Source organism: Rhynchophorus ferrugineus, unplaced genomic scaffold (genome assembly GCF_030347505.1).
Source record: "Rhynchophorus ferrugineus isolate W39M unplaced genomic scaffold, kcgeb_rfMv2 rfM1, whole genome shotgun sequence".
Classification (NCBI taxonomy): Eukaryota; Metazoa; Arthropoda; class Insecta; order Coleoptera; family Curculionidae; genus Rhynchophorus; species Rhynchophorus ferrugineus.
Genome location: NW_027472580.1, coordinates 74,851,326 through 74,874,671, shown reverse-complemented (window position 1 = coordinate 74,874,671; position 23,346 = coordinate 74,851,326).

Below are 23,346 nucleotides of genomic sequence, written 5' to 3'. Positions count from 1 at the left end.
AGTACTAGCTACCTTTTTTTAGTTTACTTTTACTACTTTAATTACAAATCTCAAAATACAAATAACAAAAAAATAAATGATAGACATCGTGTAATATTTAAAATCTTTTAGCTATTGAAAGTACGAATAATTCCATTGCCGCCCAATAAAATAAGGCTTCACCAAATATATATTTTAACAAGACACAGAGAACACAAATAATAAGTACGCGGAAAACGCGCACCATTATGATTAGACGTCGGTATTCACTTAGGCAAAGCATTGACTTGAACGAGGAAAAGTCAAAATAATTTATTTCACTATTATAAGTGCAATATTTAAATGTGTAAGTAGTTTTACTGAACAGACGCAGAAAAAGCAACTAAAAACTATTAAAATTCTCAGAAATTGTCGAAAATCGACCAGAGAACAATGAGGTTTATGTGCTAAACTTTTTCAAAAATATCGATATATATTGCATCTATATTACCTAATTTTACATATTTTTAATATAATTTTAGTGTAATACTACGTACGCTTTTAACTATATATTTGATAAAATTATTGAAAATCGCAGAAAGCAGAATGATATTAATATGCTCAACTTTCTCATAAATATTGATATTCCTACAAAAATTAATAAAACTACATATACAGTATTCCCCAAGTATAAAGAATGTTTTAAACACGATATTCTGAAAATAGTATTGTAAATGATAATATATAAAAATGATATGGCATACAGGAGTTTGGAACTTTTCAAATAATATTGACATACATTTAGTATATGATCTCAAATACTTTCAATGAAGCCAAATTAAAGAAAGTACAGAGACCTAGTTTAAGAAAGCATGTTGCGAAGATAAATAGACAGTAAATATAATTAAATATGTTAAAATATGTCTAAGTAAGGATTTGGTAAAAATTCTCGATAAAGTATTGTAATTTTATACGTCATTTAAATTTGCAAAACTATTATTAAAATAAATTTCAAAATTACAATTTTTGCGTTACCCAAATTTTATTAAAATTTTACCAAATAAAACTTTTTACCATATGTATGAAGAAAAGGCTAAGAAAATTTACAGCAAGAAACATGTAGTCAATTCAAAATAGCAGTGACATGATTGTCAATATGTGTCTGTCTAAAGTTGTAAGTTCGTTTCACACTCAGACAATAAATACAAATATTTACAAATATGCATAATTGTAATTACTATATGAACCCAAAGACATTTTACGGTATACAGAGTACATTAAAATATTTGTTTATGAAAAAATTAGCTCAATGGCTATGGATGCTTTCGCAATTGAGTGCCTATAGATAGAGTAATATATAATTTAGAAACATCTAAAAACGTTGGTATATTGTCTCGTGCTGTCAGCTGATTTTGATATAATAATGCATAATTGTTACCAAATTTTAAATATATATAAATTAGTAAATAAATAAATGCATGTAATATAAAATTCCTTAAAATATATTCTTATTTATGTTTAAGGTAATCGATACATAAAAGGATATCAGTCGAATTATGTTTACACTCTTAGATTCGAAAATTTTATTTCAGATCTATGAAAGCATTCTCTCTAAATTCATGATGTTTAACCATTCATGAGTTAGTGTTAAGAGCCGCTGTCATTATATTAGATATTCAAGGTAAACAATTAGGTAAACAAAATGGTTGTTCGTTAATGAAATAAAATATGTGATCTTTCTGGGAAAACCATAACTGACGGAAAAATCTCAATTTTTGATATTTTAACCGATCCAACAATTGATCTGAGGATGATGATATAAATGTACGTGTAGGTGTATATATATCATTACATGATTAAAAATAATTCCATAAATTATTATTATATTTGTTATGTTATAACAATGCTTGTATTTAATATAAATTTATATGTTATTGTCAATACGATTACAATAAAAAAGACTATATTAAATTCTAAAAAAAGACTATATTAAAGCTCTCCCTTTAGACTTCTGCACTATTGTGCCGCCTTGTCAATAGCGTTAGGCCATTGTGGACGGCCGTTAGGACAAGTGCACCAACAAAGGCCCCAATTAAGGAATGGCTTAAAATACACAAATTAAGTTTGGAAGACACAATGTTATTATACACAAACTATTTGAAATTGTTACTTGGTAAATACTAATGAAATATTTAGTTGAATTGTATGTAATTTACTTGTTCAGAAATTAACCTGAGAAAAGATAAATAATAGAATCGATTGCTGAAAGTTATGACCACAGGGTATTATACCTTCCTCACTATCAAATATGCAGTGTGCAACCCAAGAGCGTGAGAAAACTGAGTTGGTATGATGTATTGCACAAAATTATTACGATAAACATGTAAGTTGAGAAGGATATTCAAACCAGAACTATCTTGATTTATGAAAATAGGTATTTTGGAATCATAAACAGTTTTTCAGATATTGAAAAAAAAATGCAGCTTAGTTATTTACTTGAGTAGTGATGCTGAAAGTGAAAGTTATTCAATAAAACTTTATGAATGTAGGTTTATGACTCAATGATGACAATAATTAAGACAGGGTGGTGAAAGACGAGGCAATTATAGGCTAGTGTATGATTAATATACTTTAATTGTAATAAATTGTGTTACAGAATGTGAAAGCTTTATGTGCATGTGTTATTGTTCAGAATATATATTAACATTTGATTAAAATATATGAGAAGATAAAGAAATATTAACTATTTTGCAGATAGGGCAAATGCGGTAAGAAAATCGAGTTTTATCAAGAAATTTGTATACAGGAAATAAAAGAACAAGCTAAAGACAAATGCAATAATATCAATATGATTATGAATTTTCTCTGAACAATGTAAACAAAATAAAACTTTATCGTCACCGCGCAAAGTTTTTTGTTATATCTAAATCGTTCTTCTTTTATTAAACTTCAAACAAGACAATCAAACAATGGTATCCCTATTAATATTTAGATACAAATCGGTCAATTAAACTCAGTAGTAATAATAACAATAAGACATCGTCAAAATATGTGATTAACATTACCTAATAAAATTAAATGGCAGAATACATTGTTTGGGACAAAAATAATTAAATTCATATTGTAAACCGAAAGGGCAACCGCTATAAAGCAATGTCAATAGTAATAAATATTAATAACCCGTTAAAATAATTACAGTTTAAGGGTGGTGGGTAGGCGGTGTTGGGTTTTGTGGGTGTGGTTTCGATGGTACACAATTAGACCGATAAAAGGAGACTTCAGATGGAAATGGATATAGTTCGATACAGCGCCTTGCCTAATATACAAGTTGATATATTTGTGTTATAATTCGACGAATATGGCCGAAGACGAAGAGTTTAGGATGGAAGATTATTTGATTTTTAGGAAAGCAAAAAAAACACGCACAAAGTATACGAAGTTTCAAACGCAGATCTTGGAAGAAGAATTTAGGAAGAATAAGTATATAGGAGATATTAGAAAAGAACAATTGGCTAGAGAATTCAATGTGCCTCTGAAATCTATAAAAATTTGGTTTCAAAACAAACGAAGAATCTCTAAAAATGAAGCCAGATTTCAGGCTAGATCTCCTATTGAACAAAATAACCTTATAAAATCAGTTTGTGTTCCAGCGAAACCCTACATGATGCATAGTCAAGACCAATATCAAAATGGACCAGTACCTAATATAGAAAATATAAATATTTGCGATAATAAAAATTATTTCGTAGGAAATGATGGCACCAACATCATGATTTCTGAGAATACATATGTTAATTATCAGAAGCAGCAGTCATTTCCAAGCCCATATGAGTTTATTTCAGGTTCAGGCATTGCAAATGATAAGATTGCTAGACCTCAAGAAACAGTAGGTGAGGTTGACACTAATAAAAATCCATTTTTCAGATGTTCAAATGCCCAATGGAATAAACAAGCCGACACAATGAAGCAACAAGATACTTGTAGATATTTTATAACCTACCCAGAAGTTCAACCTGGAACAAATACAAATGAGGTAAACCAAATTATTTGTCACAATAACAGTTTTGTAGGAAATGAGGGCGCGAACCTGACGAGCTTACAAGATTTATGTTGTAATCAACAATCAGTGGCAAAGAATGATCCTAATCAAAATCCAAATAGCCAATGGCCTAACGCTATGGACAAGGCGGAACAATGGTGCAAAAGTCTAACGGGAGAGCTTTAATATAGTCTTTATTTTTTATTGTAATCGTATTGACAGTAATATATAAATTTATAATAAATACAAGTATTTTTATAAAATAACAAATATAATAATAATTTATCTTAGGTTTTCCCAGAAAGATCAAATATTTTATTTCATTAACGAACAACCATTTTCTTTGAATTGTTTACCTTGAATATCTAATATAATGACAGCGGCTCTTAATACTAACTCATGAATGGTTAAACATCATGAATTTAGAAAGATTGCTAAAATATCTCAGAAAATAATAACAATATAATAACCTTTAAATTAACCAACGAGAAACTATTCTTGTGCACTATCAAATATGCAGTGATAATGCTCAAGAGCGTGAGAAAACTTAGTTAGTGTAATGCATTGCAAAGGATTGTTGCGATAAAAATTTAGGTCGAGAAGGATCTTCAAACCAGAACTATCTAGATTTACAAAAATAGGCAGTGTCGATAATAACGTATTTGATTCGAACGAGTTCGATCAGATACATTGCAGAACAACTAGACAAAGAACAGTTTAGTTATTTACTTGAGTAGTGATGCTGAACGTGACAGTAGTTCAATAAGACTTTATGAAAGTAGGTTTATGATTCAATGATTGTTTTTGTTGCTTTTTCTGAGTTTGTCAAGTAAAACTACTTACACATTTAAATATTGCACTTATAATAGTGAAATAAATCATTTTGACTTATCGTCGGCCAAGTCAATGCTTTACGAACTAAACAAATATTTCTATTACACTACTAAATTATCGATAGTATTTATTAATAATTCCTTAAGACTAAGTTAAACTATTAACAATTAATACTATTTGTGCACTGTTCCATATAGAGTATTACAATACCGAGTCTCTTTTCTAAATATTCCATACATATCATTTTGTAATCACCGACTTTCTCTGTTTGAACACTATTGGACTTTCTCTAAGTTCAAAAAAATATTTTTGTGAGTATAGTTTTGAGTTTATTGAAGAAATCAAAGATAGCTCGAAGGCCATCTCAGAAATTGATTTCAATAATTGTTCCGAAAGCTGACAAAAACATATGTTCAAATGTAATACATACAAGAGTTTCAAGAGAATCTATAAATCTGGAAAAAGAGCTCGTTTGCGTTTCAGAAGTTTTACATTATTTACATTACACTATTCCTGACAAATTATTATACAAAATAATAAAGAACAGATAATAGAAATATTAATATTATTACTAATTTCTGTGTCTGCTGTAGTCATCAGTGAATAAATAATCAATTAGAGCGAATCAATACCTATTTTGAATGCGTTATCCAACAAAAAGAAAACTGTCGATTTCAGTAAATATTGAAAGTTTTATAAGTTTTTATATTAGGGTTATTTATTTAAGGTTTTCCAGCAAAAATGCATTAAAAATGAAAACAATAGTTCGAGGCCTTTTATGTTTCAAAACTTGTCGGACTAATATAATTTTAATGGAATATTAATAAGAATGGCATCTGCACTAGACCAAGATGGATATATTGTTATTTGTTTTTAATGAGTATATCACAAAACCATTTATTATAAAAGAGTAAATAATTTTGGATATAAATAACCTAACGGAACGAAATACAGAAATCTAACTCAATTAAAAATATGCTGACAATAAACACACACTAATAAGTCAATAGAAGAAATGATGAAGGCCTGTGGGAACATTACTTCGACGGTTTCATGTTCTGCTCACGCAATTTTGCCTATCGAAGAGGATACCGTCAGGATAGAAGAAGACAACAGCTGCTCCGGTGTTGTAGAAAGGGAATAGTAAAATTAGTAGAAGTTATTAAGAAAATAAGCCTCAAGAACGTGGTCGGAAAAATATTTATGAAAATTATTGAAAAGGAAAAAAAAATAAGTACGCGACATAACAAATCAGGATTTTAGATCAAATTGCGAGTATATGTTATATAATTTAATTTTTTTTTTTATGTAATTACTGTTAGCTAGGCATAATTAAACTTTTGGTAGCCCGTATATACATATATACTGTATACACGTCCATTTGTATCTTAAAATTGTGTACCTAAAGTGTTTTGTTAGTACTAGCTACCTTTTTTTAGTTTACTTTTACTACTTTAATTACAAATCTCAAAATACAAATAACAAAAAAATAAATGATAGACATCGTGTAATATTTAAAATCTTTTAGCTATTGAAAGTACGAATAATTCCATTGCCGCCCAATAAAATAAGGCTTCACCAAATATATATTTTAACAAGACACAGAGAACACAAATAATAAGTACGCGGAAAACGCGCACCATTATGATTAGACGTCGGTATTCACTTAGGCAAAGCATTGACTTGAACGAGGAAAAGTCAAAATAATTTATTTCACTATTATAAGTGCAATATTTAAATGTGTAAGTAGTTTTACTGAACAGACGCAGAAAAAGCAACTAAAAACTATTAAAATTCTCAGAAATTGTCGAAAATCGACCAGAGAACAATGAGGTTTATGTGCTAAACTTTTTCAAAAATATCGATATATATTGCATCTATATTACCTAATTTTACATATTTTTAATATAATTTTAGTGTAATACTACGTACGCTTTTAACTATATATTTGATAAAATTATTGAAAATCGCAGAAAGCAGAATGATATTAATATGCTCAACTTTCTCATAAATATTGATATTCCTACAAAAATTAATAAAACTACATATACAGTATTCCCCAAGTATAAAGAATGTTTTAAACACGATATTCTGAAAATAGTATTGTAAATGATAATATATAAAAATGATATGGCATACAGGAGTTTGGAACTTTTCAAATAATATTGACATACATTTAGTATATGATCTCAAATACTTTCAATGAAGCCAAATTAAAGAAAGTACAGAGACCTAGTTTAAGAAAGCATGTTGCGAAGATAAATAGACAGTAAATATAATTAAATATGTTAAAATATGTCTAAGTAAGGATTTGGTAAAAATTCTCGATAAAGTATTGTAATTTTATATGCCATTTAAATTTGCAAAACTATTATTAAAATAAATTTCAAAATTACAATTTTTGCGTTACCCAAATTTTATTAAAATTTTACCAAATAAAACTTTTTACCATATGTATGAAGAAAAGGCTAAGAAAATTTACAGCAAGAAACATGTAGTCAATTCAAAATAGCAGTGACATGATTGTCAATATGTGTCTGTCTAAAGTTGTAAGTTCGTTTCACACTCAGACAATAAATACAAATATTTACAAATATGCATAATTGTAATTACTATATGAACCCAAAGACATTTTACGGTATACAGAGTACATTAAAATATTTGTTTATGAAAAAATTAGCTCAATGGCTATGGATGCTTTCGCAATTGAGTGCCTATAGATAGAGTAATATATAATTTAGAAACATCTAAAAACGTTGGTATATTGTCTCGTGCTGTCAGCTGATTTTGATATAATAATGCATAATTGTTACCAAATTTTAAATATATATAAATTAGTAAATAAATAAATGCATGTAATATAAAATTCCTTAAAATATATTCTTATTTATGTTTAAGGTAATCGATACATAAAAGGATATCAGTCGAATTATGTTTACACTCTTAGATTCGAAAATTTTATTTCAGATCTATGAAAGCATTCTCTCTAAATTCATGATGTTTAACCATTCATGAGTTAGTGTTAAGAGCCGCTGTCATTATATTAGATATTCAAGGTAAACAATTAGGTAAACAAAATGGTTGTTCGTTAATGAAATAAAATATGTGATCTTTCTGGGAAAACCATAACTGACGGAAAAATCTCAATTTTTGATATTTTAACCGATCCAACAATTGATCTGAGGATGATGATATAAATGTACGTGTAGGTGTATATATATCATTACATGATTAAAAATAATTCCATAAATTATTATTATATTTGTTATGTTATAACAATGCTTGTATTTAATATAAATTTATATGTTATTGTCAATACGATTACAATAAAAAAGACTATATTAAATTCTAAAAAAAGACTATATTAAAGCTCTCCCTTTAGACTTCTGCACTATTGTGCCGCCTTGTCAATAGCGTTAGGCCATTGTGGACGGCCGTTAGGACAAGTGCACCAACAAAGGCCCCAATTAAGGAATGGCTTAAAATACACAAATTAAGTTTGGAAGACACAATGTTATTATACACAAACTATTTGAAATTGTTACTTGGTAAATACTAATGAAATATTTAGTTGAATTGTATGTAATTTACTTGTTCAGAAATTAACCTGAGAAAAGATAAATAATAGAATCGATTGCTGAAAGTTATGACCACAGGGTATTATACCTTCCTCACTATCAAATATGCAGTGTGCAACCCAAGAGCGTGAGAAAACTGAGTTGGTATGATGTATTGCACAAAATTATTACGATAAACATGTAAGTTGAGAAGGATATTCAAACCAGAACTATCTTGATTTATGAAAATAGGCATTTTGGAATCATAAACAGTTTTTCAGATATTGAAAAAAAAATGCAGCTTAGTTATTTACTTGAGTAGTGATGCTGAAAGTGAAAGTTATTCAATAAAACTTTATGAATGTAGGTTTATGACTCAATGATGACAATAATTAAGACAGGGTGGTGAAAGACGAGGCAATTATAGGCTAGTGTATGATTAATATACTTTAATTGTAATAAATTGTGTTACAGAATGTGAAAGCTTTATGTGCATGTGTTATTGTTCAGAATATATATTAACATTTGATTAAAATATATGAGAAGATAAAGAAATATTAACTATTTTGCAGATAGGGCAAATGCGGTAAGAAAATCGAGTTTTATCAAGAAATTTGTATACAGGAAATAAAAGAACAAGCTAAAGACAAATGCAATAATATCAATATGATTATGAATTTTCTCTGAACAATGTAAACAAAATAAAACTTTATCGTCACCGCGCAAAGTTTTTTGTTATATCTAAATCGTTCTTCTTTTATTAAACTTCAAACAAGACAATCAAACAATGGTATCCCTATTAATATTTAGATACAAATCGGTCAATTAAACTCAGTAGTAATAATAACAATAAGACATCGTCAAAATATGTGATTAACATTACCTAATAAAATTAAATGGCAGAATACATTGTTTGGGACAAAAATAATTAAATTCATATTGTAAACCGAAAGGGCAACCGCTATAAAGCAATGTCAATAGTAATAAATATTAATAACCCGTTAAAATAATTACAGTTTAAGGGTGGTGGGTAGGCGGTGTTGGGTTTTGTGGGTGTGGTTTCGATGGTACACAATTAGACCGATAAAAGGAGACTTCAGATGGAAATGGATATAGTTCGATACAGCGCCTTGCCTAATATACAAGTTGATATATTTGTGTTATAATTCGACGAATATGGCCGAAGACGAAGAGTTTAGGATGGAAGATTATTTGATTTTTAGGAAAGCAAAAAAAACACGCACAAAGTATACGAAGTTTCAAACGCAGATCTTGGAAGAAGAATTTAGGAAGAATAAGTATATAGGAGATATTAGAAAAGAACAATTGGCTAGAGAATTCAATGTGCCTCTGAAATCTATAAAAATTTGGTTTCAAAACAAACGAAGAATCTCTAAAAATGAAGCCAGATTTCAGGCTAGATCTCCTATTGAACAAAATAACCTTATAAAATCAGTTTGTGTTCCAGCGAAACCCTACATGATGCATAGTCAAGACCAATATCAAAATGGACCAGTACCTAATATAGAAAATATAAATATTTGCGATAATAAAAATTATTTCGTAGGAAATGATGGCACCAACATCATGATTTCTGAGAATACATATGTTAATTATCAGAAGCAGCAGACATTTCCAAGCCCATATGAGTTTATTTCAGGTTCAGGCATTGCAAATGATAAGATTGCTAGACCTCAAGAAACAGTAGGTGAGGTTGACACTAATAAAAATCCATTTTTCAGATGTTCAAATGCCCAATGGAATAAACAAGCCGACACAATGAAGCAACAAGATACTTGTAGATATTTTATAACCTACCCAGAAGTTCAACCTGGAACAAATACAAATGAGGTAAACCAAATTATTTGTCACAATAACAGTTTTGTAGGAAATGAGGGCGCGAACCTGACGAGCTTACAAGATTTATGTTGTAATCAACAATCAGTGGCAAAGAATGATCCTAATCAAAATCCAAATAGCCAATGGCCTAACGCTATGGACAAGGCGGAACAATGGTGCAAAAGTCTAACGGGAGAGCTTTAATATAGTCTTTATTTTTTATTGTAATCGTATTGACAGTAATATATAAATTTATAATAAATACAAGTATTTTTATAAAATAACAAATATAATAATAATTTATCTTAGGTTTTCCCAGAAAGATCAAATATTTTATTTCATTAACGAACAACCATTTTCTTTGAATTGTTTACCTTGAATATCTAATATAATGACAGCGGCTCTTAATACTAACTCATGAATGGTTAAACATCATGAATTTAGAGAGATTGCTAAAATATCTCAGAAAATAATAACAATATAATAACCTTTAAATTAACCAACGAGAAACTATTCTTGTGCACTATCAAATATGCAGTGATAATGCTCAAGAGCGTGAGAAAACTTAGTTAGTGTAATGCATTGCAAAGGATTGTTGCGATAAAAATTTAGGTCGAGAAGGATCTTCAAACCAGAACTATCTAGATTTACAAAAATAGGCAGTGTCGATAATAACGTATTTGATTCGAACGAGTTCGATCAGATACATTGCAGAACAACTAGACAAAGAACAGTTTAGTTATTTACTTGAGTAGTGATGCTGAACGTGACAGTAGTTCAATAAGACTTTATGAAAGTAGGTTTATGATTCAATGATTGTTTTTGTTGCTTTTTCTGAGTTTGTCAAGTAAAACTACTTACACATTTAAATATTGCACTTATAATAGTGAAATAAATCATTTTGACTTATCGTCGGCCAAGTCAATGCTTTACGAACTAAACAAATATTTCTATTACACTACTAAATTATCGATAGTATTTATTAATAATTCCTTAAGACTAAGTTAAACTATTAACAATTAATACTATTTGTGCACTGTTCCATATAGAGTATTACAATACCGAGTCTCTTTTCTAAATATTCCATACATATCATTTTGTAATCACCGACTTTCTCTGTTTGAACACTATTGGACTTTCTCTAAGTTCAAAAAAATATTTTTGTGAGTATAGTTTTGAGTTTATTGAAGAAATCAAAGATAGCTCGAAGGCCATCTCAGAAATTGATTTCAATAATTGTTCCGAAAGCTGACAAAAACATATGTTCAAATGTAATACATACAAGAGTTTCAAGAGAATCTATAAATCTGGAAAAAGAGCTCGTTTGCGTTTCAGAAGTTTTACATTATTTACATTACACTATTCCTGACAAATTATTATACAAAATAATAAAGAACAGATAATAGAAATATTAATATTATTACTAATTTCTGTGTCTGCTGTAGTCATCAGTGAATAAATAATCAATTAGAGCGAATCAATACCTATTTTGAATGCGTTATCCAACAAAAAGAAAACTGTCGATTTCAGTAAATATTGAAAGTTTTATAAGTTTTTATATTAGGGTTATTTATTTAAGGTTTTCCAGCAAAAATGCATTAAAAATGAAAACAATAGTTCGAGGCCTTTTATGTTTCAAAACTTGTCGGACTAATATAATTTTAATGGAATATTAATAAGAATGGCATCTGCACTAGACCAAGATGGATATATTGTTATTTGTTTTTAATGAGTATATCACAAAACCATTTATTATAAAAGAGTAAATAATTTTGGATATAAATAACCTAACGGAACGAAATACAGAAATCTAACTCAATTAAAAATATGCTGACAATAAACACACACTAATAAGTCAATAGAAGAAATGATGAAGGCCTGTGGGAACATTACTTCGACGGTTTCATGTTCTGCTCACGCAATTTTGCCTATCGAAGAGGATACCGTCAGGATAGAAGAAGACAACAGCTGCTCCGGTCTTGTAGAAAGGGAATAGTAAAATTAGTAGAAGTTATTAAGAAAATAAGCCTCAAGAACGTGGTCGGAAAAATATTTATGAAAATTATTGAAAAGGAAAAAAAAATAAGTACGCGACATAACAAATCAGGATTTTAGATCAAATTGCGAGTATATGTTATATAATTTAATTTTTTTTTTATGTAATTACTGTTAGCTAGGCATAATTAAACTTTTGGTAGCTCGTATATACATATATACTGTATACACGTCCATTTGTATCTTAATATTGTGTACCTAAAGTGTTTTGTTAGTACTAGCTACCTTTTTTTAGTTTACTTTTACTACTTTAATTACAAATCTCAAAATACAAATAACAAAAAAATAAATGATAGACATCGTGTAATATTTAAAATCTTTTAGCTATTGAAAGTACGAATAATTCCATTGCCGCCCAATAAAATAAGGCTTCACCAAATATATATTTTAACAAGACACAGAGAACACAAATAATAAGTACGCGGAAAACGCGCACCATTATGATTAGACGTCGGTATTCACTTAGGCAAAGCATTGACTTGAACGAGGAAAAGTCAAAATAATTTATTTCACTATTATAAGTGCAATATTTAAATGTGTAAGTAGTTTTACTGAACAGACGCAGAAAAAGCAACTAAAAACTATTAAAATTCTCAGAAATTGTCGAAAATCGACCAGAGAACAATGAGGTTTATGTGCTAAACTTTTTCAAAAATATCGATATATATTGCATCTATATTACCTAATTTTACATATTTTTAATATAATTTTAGTGTAATACTACGTACGCTTTTAACTATATATTTGATAAAATTATTGAAAATCGCAGAAAGCAGAATGATATTAATATGCTCAACTTTCTCATAAATATTGATATTCCTACAAAAATTAATAAAACTACATATACAGTATTCCCCAAGTATAAAGAATGTTTTAAACACGATATTCTGAAAATAGTATTGTAAATGATAATATATAAAAATGATATGGCATACAGGAGTTTGGAACTTTTCAAATAATATTGACATACATTTAGTATATGATCTCAAATACTTTCAATGAAGCCAAATTAAAGAAAGTACAGAGACCTAGTTTAAGAAAGCATGTTGCGAAGATAAATAGACAGTAAATATAATTAAATATGTTAAAATATGTCTAAGTAAGGATTTGGTAAAAATTCTCGATAAAGTATTGTAATTTTATACGCCATTTAAATTTGCAAAACTATTATTAAAATAAATTTCAAAATTACAATTTTTGCGTTACCCAAATTTTATTAAAATTTTACCAAATAAAACTTTTTACCATATGTATGAAGAAAAGGCTAAGAAAATTTACAGCAAGAAACATGTAGTCAATTCAAAATAGCAGTGACATGATTGTCAATATGTGTCTGTCTAAAGTTGTAAGTTCGTTTCACACTCAGACAATAAATACAAATATTTACAAATATGCATAATTGTAATTACTATATGAACCCAAAGACATTTTACGGTATACAGAGTACATTAAAATATTTGTTTATGAAAAAATTAGCTCAATGGCTATGGATGCTTTCGCAATTGAGTGCCTATAGATAGAGTAATATATAATTTAGAAACATCTAAAAACGTTGGTATATTGTCTCGTGCTGTCAGCTGATTTTGATATAATAATGCATAATTGTTACCAAATTTTAAATATATATAAATTAGTAAATAAATAAATGCATGTAATATAAAATTCCTTAAAATATATTCTTATTTATGTTTAAGGTAATCGATACATAAAAGGATATCAGTCGAATTATGTTTACACTCTTAGATTCGAAAATTTTATTTCAGATCTATGAAAGCATTCTCTCTAAATTCATGATGTTTAACCATTCATGAGTTAGTGTTAAGAGCCGCTGTCATTATATTAGATATTCAAGGTAAACAATTAGGTAAACAAAATGGTTGTTCGTTAATGAAATAAAATATGTGATCTTTCTGGGAAAACCATAACTGACGGAAAAATCTCAATTTTAACCGATCCAACAATTGATCTGAGGATGATGATATAAATGTACGTGTAGGTGTATATATATCATTACATGATTAAAAATAATTCCATAAATTATTATTATATTTGTTAGGTTATAACAATGCTTGTATTTAATATAAATTTATATGTTATTGTCAATACGATTACAATAAAAAAGACTATATTAAATTCTAAAAAAAGACTATATTAAAGCTCTCCCTTTAGACTTCTGCACTATTGTGCCGCCTTGTCAATAGCGTTAGGCCATTGTGGACGGCCGTTAGGACAAGTGCACCAACAAAGGCCCCAATTAAGGAATGGCTTAAAATACACAAATTAAGTTTGGAAGACACAATGTTATTATACACAAACTATTTGAAATTGTTACTTGGTAAATACTAATGAAATATTTAGTTGAATTTTATGTAATTTACTTGTTCAGAAATTAACCTGAGAAAAGATAAATAATAGAATCGATTGCTGAAAGTTATGACCACAGGGTATTATACCTTCCTCACTATCAAATATGCAGTGTGCAACCCAAGAGCGTGAGAAAACTGAGTTGGTATGATGTATTGCACAAAATTATTACGATAAACATGTAAGTTGAGAAGGATATTCAAACCAGAACTATCTTGATTTATGAAAATAGGCATTTTGGAATCATAAACAGTTTTTCAGATATTGAAAAAAAAATGCAGCTTAGTTATTTACTTGAGTAGTGATGCTGAAAGTGAAAGTTATTCAATAAAACTTTATGAATGTAGGTTTATGACTCAATGATGACAATAATTAAGACAGGGTGGTGAAAGACGAGGCAATTATAGGCTAGTGTATGATTAATATACTTTAATTGTAATAAATTGTGTTACAGAATGTGAAAGCTTTATGTGCATGTGTTATTGTTCAGAATATATATTAACATTTGATTAAAATATATGAGAAGATAAAGAAATATTAACTATTTTGCAGATAGGGCAAATGCGGTAAGAAAATCGAGTTTTATCAAGAAATTTGTATACAGGAAATAAAAGAACAAGCTAAAGACAAATGCAATAATATCAATATGATTATGAATTTTCTCTGAACAATGTAAACAAAATAAAACTTTATCGTCACCGCGCAAAGTTTTTTGTTATATCTAAATCGTTCTTCTTTTATTAAACTTCAAACAAGACAATCAAACAATGGTATCCCTATTAATATTTAGATACAAATCGGTCAATTAAACTCAGTAGTAATAATAACAATAAGACATCGTCAAAATATGTGATTAACATTACCTAATAAAATTAAATGGCAGAATACATTGTTTGGGACAAAAATAATTAAATTCATATTGTAAACCGAAAGGGCAACCGCTATAAAGCAATGTCAATAGTAATAAATATTAATAACCCGTTAAAATAATTACAGTTTAAGGGTGGTGGGTAGGCGGTGTTGGGTTTTGTGGGTGTGGTTTCGATGGTACACAATTAGACCGATAAAAGGAGACTTCAGATGGAAATGGATATAGTTCGATACAGCGCCTTGCCTAATATACAAGTTGATATATTTGTGTTATAATTCGACGAATATGGCCGAAGACGAAGAGTTTAGGATGGAAGATTATTTGATTTTTAGGAAAGCAAAAAAAACACGCACAAAGTATACGAAGTTTCAAACGCAGATCTTGGAAGAAGAATTTAGGAAGAATAAGTATATAGGAGATATTAGAAAAGAACAATTGGCTAGAGAATTCAATGTGCCTCTGAAATCTATAAAAATTTGGTTTCAAAACAAACGAAGAATCTCTAAAAATGAAGCCAGATTTCAGGCTAGATCTCCTATTGAACAAAATAACCTTATAAAATCAGTTTGTGTTCCAGCGAAACCCTACATGATGCATAGTCAAGACCAATATCAAAATGGACCAGTACCTAATATAGAAAATATAAATATTTGCGATAATAAAAATTATTTCGTAGGAAATGATGGCACCAACATCATGATTTCTGAGAATACATATGTTAATTATCAGAAGCAGCAGACATTTCCAAGCCCATATGAGTTTATTTCAGGTTCAGGCATTGCAAATGATAAGATTGCTAGCCCTCAAGAAACAGTAGGTGAGGTTGACACTAATAAAAATCCATTTTTCAGATGTTCAAATGCCCAATGGAATAAACAAGCCGACACAATGAAGCAACAAGATACTTGTAGATATTTTATAACCTACCCAGAAGTTCAACCTGGAACAAATACAAATGAGGTAAACCAAATTATTTGTCACAATAACTGTTTTGTAGGAAATGAGGGCGCGAACCTGACGAGCTTACAAGATTTATGTTGTAATCAACAATCAGTGGCAAAGAATGATCCTAATCAAAATCCAAATAGCCAATGGCCTAACGCTATGGACAAGGCGGAACAATGGTGCAAAAGTCTAACGGGAGAGCTTTAATATAGTCTTTATTTTTTATTGTAATCGTATTGACAGTAATATATAAATTTATAATAAATACAAGTATTTTTATAAAATAACAAATATAATAATAATTTATCTTAGGTTTTCCCAGAAAGATCAAATATTTTATTTCATTAACGAACAACCATTTTCTTTGAATTGTTTACCTTGAATATCTAATATAATGACAGCGGCTCTTAATACTAACTCATGAATGGTTAAACATCATGAATTTAGAGAGATTGCTAAAATATCTCAGAAAATAATAACAATATAATAACCTTTAAATTAACCAACGAGAAACTATTCTTGTGCACTATCAAATATGCAGTGATAATGCTCAAGAGCGTGAGAAAACTTAGTTAGTGTAATGCATTGCAAAGGATTGTTGCGATAAAAATTTAGGTCGAGAAGGATCTTCAAACCAGAACTATCTAGATTTACAAAAATAGGCAGTGTCGATAATAACGTATTTGATTCGAACGAGTTCGATCAGATACATTGCAGAACAACTAGACAAAGAACAGTTTAGTTATTTACTTGAGTAGTGATGCTGAACGTGACAGTAGTTCAATAAGACTTTATGAAAGTAGGTTTATGATTCAATGATTGTTTTTGTTGCTTTTTCTGAGTTTGTCAAGTAAAACTACTTACACATTTAAATATTGCACTTATAATAGTGAAATAAATCATTTTGACTTATCGTCGGCCAAGTCAATGCTTTACGAACTAAACAAATATTTCTATTACACTACTAAATTATCGATAGTATTTATTAATAATTCCTTAAGACTAAGTTAAACTATTAACAATTAATACTATTTGTGCACTGTTCCATATAGAGTATTACAATACCGAGTCTCTTTTCTAAATATTCCATACATATCATTTTGTAATCACCGACTTTCTCTGTTTGAACACTATTGGACTTTCTCTAAGTTCAAAAAAATATTTTTGTGAGTATAGTTTTGAGTTTATTGAAGAAATCAAAGATAGCTCGAAGGCCATCTCAGAAATTGATTTCAATAATTGTTCCGAAAGCTGACAAAAACATATGTTCAAATGTAATACATACAAGAGTTTCAAGAGAATCTATAAATCTGGAAAAAGAGCTCGTTTGCGTTTCAGAAGTTTTACATTATTTACATTACACTATTCCTGACAAATTATTATACAAAATAATAAAGAACAGATAATAGAAATATTAATATTATTACTAATTTCTGTGTCTGCTGTAGTCATCAGTGAATAAATAATCAATTAGAGCGAATCAATACCTATTTTGAATGCGTTATCCAACAAAAAGAAAACTGTCGATTTCAGTAAATATTGAAAGTTTTATAAGTTTTTATATTAGGGTTATTTATTTAAGGTTTTCCAGCAAAAATGCATTAAAAATGAAAACAATAGTTCGAGGCCTTTTATGTTTCAAAACTTGTCGGACTAATATAATTTTAATGGAATATTAATAAGAATGGCATCTGCACTAGACCAAGATGGATATATTGTTATTTGTTTTTAATGAGTATATCACAAAACCATTTATTATAAAAGAGTAAATAATTTTGGATATAAATAACCTAACGGAACGAAATACAGAAATCTAACTCAATTAAAAATATGCTGACAATAAACACACACTAATAAGTCAATAGAAGAAATGATGAAGGCCTGTGGGAACATTACTTCGACGGTTTCATGTTCTGCTCACGCAATTTTGCCTATCGAAGAGGATACCGTCAGGATAGAAGAAGACAACAGCTGCTCCGGTGTTGTAGAAAGGGAATAGTAAAATTAGTAGAAGTTATTAAGAAAATAAGCCTCAAGAACGTGGTCGGAAAAATATTTATGAAAATTATTGAAAAGGAAAAAAAAATAAGTACGCGACATAACAAATCAGGATTTTAGATCAAATTGCGAGTATATGTTATATAATTTAATAATTTTTTTTATGTAATTACTGTTAGCTAGGCATAATTAAACTTTTGGTAGCCCGTATATACATATATACTGTGTACACGTCCATTTGTATCTTAAAATTGTGTACCTAAAGTGTTTTGTTAGTACTAGTTACCTTTTTTTAGTTTACTTTTACTACTTTAATTACAAATCTCAAAATACAAATAACAAAAAAATAAATGATAGACATCGTGTAATATTTAAAATGTTTTAGCTATTGAAAGTACGAATAATTCCATTGCCGCCCAATAAAATAAGGCTTCACCAAATATATATTTTAACAAGACACAGAGAACACAAATAATAAGTACGCGGAAAACGCGCACCATTATGATTAGACGTCGGTATTCACTTAGGCAAAGCATTGACTTGAACGAGGAAAAGTCAAAATAATTTATTTCACTATTATAAGTGCAATATTTAAATGTGTAAGTAGTTTTACTGAACAGACGCAGAAAAAGCAACTAAAAACTATTAAAATTCTCAGAAATTGTCGAAAATCGACCAGAGAACAATGAGGTTTATGTGCTAAACTTTTTCAAAAATATCGATATATATTGCATCTATATTACCTAATTTTACATATTTTTAATATAATTTTAGTGTAATACTACGTACGCTTTTAACTATATATTTGATAAAATTATTGAAAATCGCAGAAAGCAGAATGATATTAATATGCTCAACTTTCTCATAAATATTGATATTCCTAAAAAAATTAATAAAACTACATATACAGTATTCCCCAAGTATAAAGAATGTTTTAAACACGATATTCTGAAAATAGTATTGTAAATGATAATATATAAAAATGATATGGCATACAGGAGTTTGGAACTTTTCAAATAATATTGACATACATTTAGTATATGATCTCAAATACTTTCAATGAAGCCAAATTAAAGAAAGTACAGAGACCTAGTTTAAGAAAGCATGTTGCGAAGATAAATAGACAGTAAATATAATTAAATATGTTAAAATATGTCTAAGTAAGGATTTGGTAAAAATTCTCGATAAAGTATTGTAATTTTATACGCCATTTAAATTTGCAAAACTATTATTAAAATAAATTTCAAAATTACAATTTTTGCGTTACCCAAATTTTATTAAAATTTTACCAAATAAAACTTTTTACCATATGTATGAAGAAAAGGCTAAGAAAATTTACAGCAAGAAACATGTAGTCAATTCAAAATAGCAGTGACATGATTGTCAATATGTGTCTGTCTAAAGTTGTAAGTTCGTTTCACACTCAGACAATAAATACAAATATTTACAAATATGCATAATTGTAATTACTATATGAACCCAAAGACATTTTACGGTATACAGAGTACATTAAAATATTTGTTTATGAAAAAATTAGCTCAATGGCTATGGATGCTTTCGCAATTGAGTGCCTATAGATAGAGTAATATATAATTTAGAAACATCTAAAAACGTTGGTATATTGTCTCGTGCTGTCAGCTGATTTTGATATAATAATGCTTAATTGTTACTAAATTTTAAATATATATAAATTAGTAAATAAATAAATGCATGTAATATAAAATTCCTTAAAATATATTCTTATTTATGTTTAAGGTAATCGATACATAAAAGGGTATCAGTCGAATTATGTTTACACTCTTAGATTCGAAAATTTTATTTCAGATCTATGAATGCATTCTCTCTAAATTCATGATGTTTAACCATTCATGAGTTAGTGTTAAGAGCCGCTGTCATTATATTAGATATTCAAGGTAAACAATTAGGTAAACAAAATGGTTGTTCGTTAATGAAATAAAATATGTGATCATTCTGGGAAAACCATAACTGACGGAAAAATCTCAATTTTTGATATTTTAACCGATCCAACAATTGATCTGAGGATGATGATATAAATGTACGTGTAGGTGTATATATATCATTACATGATTAAAAATAATTCCATAAATTATTATTATATTTGTTATGTTATAAAAATGCTTGTATTTAATATAAATTTATATGTTATTGTCAATACGATTACAATAAAAAAAGACTATATTAAATTCTAAAAAAAGACTATATTAAAGCTCTCCCTTTAGACTTCTGCACTATTGTGCCGATTTGTCCATAGCGTTAGGCCATTTTGGACGGCCGTTAGGACAAGTGCACCAACAAAGGCCCCAATTAAGGAATGGCTTAAAATACACAAATTAAGTTTGGAAGACACAATGTTATTATACACAAACTATTTGAAATTGGTACTTGGTAAATACTAATGAAATATTTAGTTGAATTGTATGTAATTTACTTGTTCAGAAATTAGCCTGAGAAAAGATAAATAATAGAATCGCTTGCTGAAAGTTATGACCACAGGGTATTATACCTTCCTCACTATCAAATATGCAGTGTGCAACCCAAGAGCGTGAGAAAACTGAGTTGGTATGATGTATTGCGCAAAATTATTACGATAAACATGTAAGTTGAGAAGGATATTCAAACCAGAACTATCTTGATTTATGAAAATAGGCATTTTGGAATCATAAACAGTTTTTCAGATATTGAAAAAAAAATGCAGCTTAGTTATTTACTTGAGTAGTGATGCTGAAAGTGAAAGTTATTCAATAAAACTTTATGAATGTAGGTTTATGACTCAATGATGACAATAATTAACACAGGGTGGTGAAAGAAGAGGCAATTATAGGCTAGTGTATGATTAATATACTTTAATTGTAATAAATTGTGTTACAGAATGTGAAAGCTTTATGTGCATGTGTTATTGTTCAGAATATATATTAACATTTGATTAAAATATATGAGAAGATAAAGAAATATTAACTATTTTGCAGATATGGCAAATGCGGTAAGAAAATCGAGTTTTATCAAGAAATTTGTATACAGGAAATAAAAGAACAAGCTAAAGACAAATGCAATAATATCAATATGATTATGAATTTTCTCTGAACAATGTAAACAAAATAAAACTTTATCGTCACCGCGCAAAGCTTTTTGTTATATCTAAATCGTTCTTCTTTTATTAAACTTCAAACAAGACAATCAAACAATGGTATCCCTATTAATATTTAGATACAAATCGGTCAATTAAACTCAGTAGTAATAATAACAATAAGACATCGTCAAAATATGTGATTAACATTACCTAATAAAATTAAATGGCAGAATACATTGTTTGGGACAAAAATAATTAAATTCATATTGTAAACCGAAAGGGCAACCGCTATAAAGCAATGTCAATAGTAATAAATATTAATAACCCGTTAAAATAATTACAGTTTAAGGGTGGTGGGTAGGCGGTGTTGGGTTTTGTGGGTGTGGTTTCGATGGTACACAATTAGACCGATAAAAGGAGACTTCAGATGGAAATGGATATAGTTCGATACAGCGCCTTGCCTAATATACAAGTTGATATATTTGTGTTATAATTCGACGAATATGGCCGAAGACGAAGAGTTTAGGATAGAAGATTATTTGATTTTTAGGAAAGCAAAAAAAACACGCACAAAGTATACGAAGTTTCAAACGCAGATCTTGGAAGAAGAATTTAGGAAGAATAAGTATATAGGAGATATTAGAAAAGAACAATTGGCTAAAGAATTCAATGTGCCTCTGAAATCTATAAAAATTTGGTTTCAAAACAAACGAAGAATCTCTAAAAATGAAGCCAGATTTCAGGCTAGATCTCCTATTGAACAAAATAACCTTATAAAATCAGTTTGTGTTCCAGCGAAACCCTACATGATTCATAGTCAAGACCAATATCAAAATGGACCAGTACCTAATATAGAAAATATAAATATTTGCGATAATAAAAATTATTTCGTAGGAAATGATGGCACCAACATCATGATTTCTGAGAATACATATGTTAATTATCAGAAGCAGCAGACATTTCCAAGCCCATATGAGTTTATTTCAGGTTCAGGCATTGCAAATGATAAGATTGCTAGCCCTCAAGAAACAGTAGGTGAGGTTGACACTAATAAAAATCCATTTTTCAGATGTTCAAATGCCCAATGGAATAAACAAGCCGACATAATGAAGCAACAAGATACTTGTAGATATTTTATAACCTACCCAGAAGTTCAACCTGGAACAAATACAAATGAGGTAAACCAAATTATTAGTCACAATAACTGTTTTGTAGGAAATGATGGCGCGAACCTGACGAGCTTACAAGAATTATGTTGTAATCAACAATCAGTGGCAAAGAATGATCCTAATCAAAATCCAAATAGCCAATGGCCTAACGCTATGGACAAGGCGGAACAATGGTGCAAAAGTCTAACGGGAGAGCTTTAATATAGTCTTTATTTTTTATTGTAATCGTATTGACAGTAATATATAAATTTATATTAAATACAAGTATTTTTATAAAATAACAAATATAATAATAATTTATGTTAGATTTTCCCAGAAAGATCAAATATTTTATTTCATTAACGAACAACCATTTTCTTTGAATTGTTTACCTTGAATATCTAATATAATGACAGCGGCTCTTAATACTAACTCATGAATGGTTAAACATCATGAATTTAGAGAGATTGCTAAAATATCTCAGAAAATAATAACAATATAATAACCTTTAAATTAACCAACGAGAAACTATTCTTGTGCACTATCAAATATGCAGTGATAATGCTCAAGAACGTGAGAAAACTTAGTTAGTGTAATGCATTGCAAAGGATTATTGCAATAAAAATTTAGGTCGAGAAGGATCTTCAAAC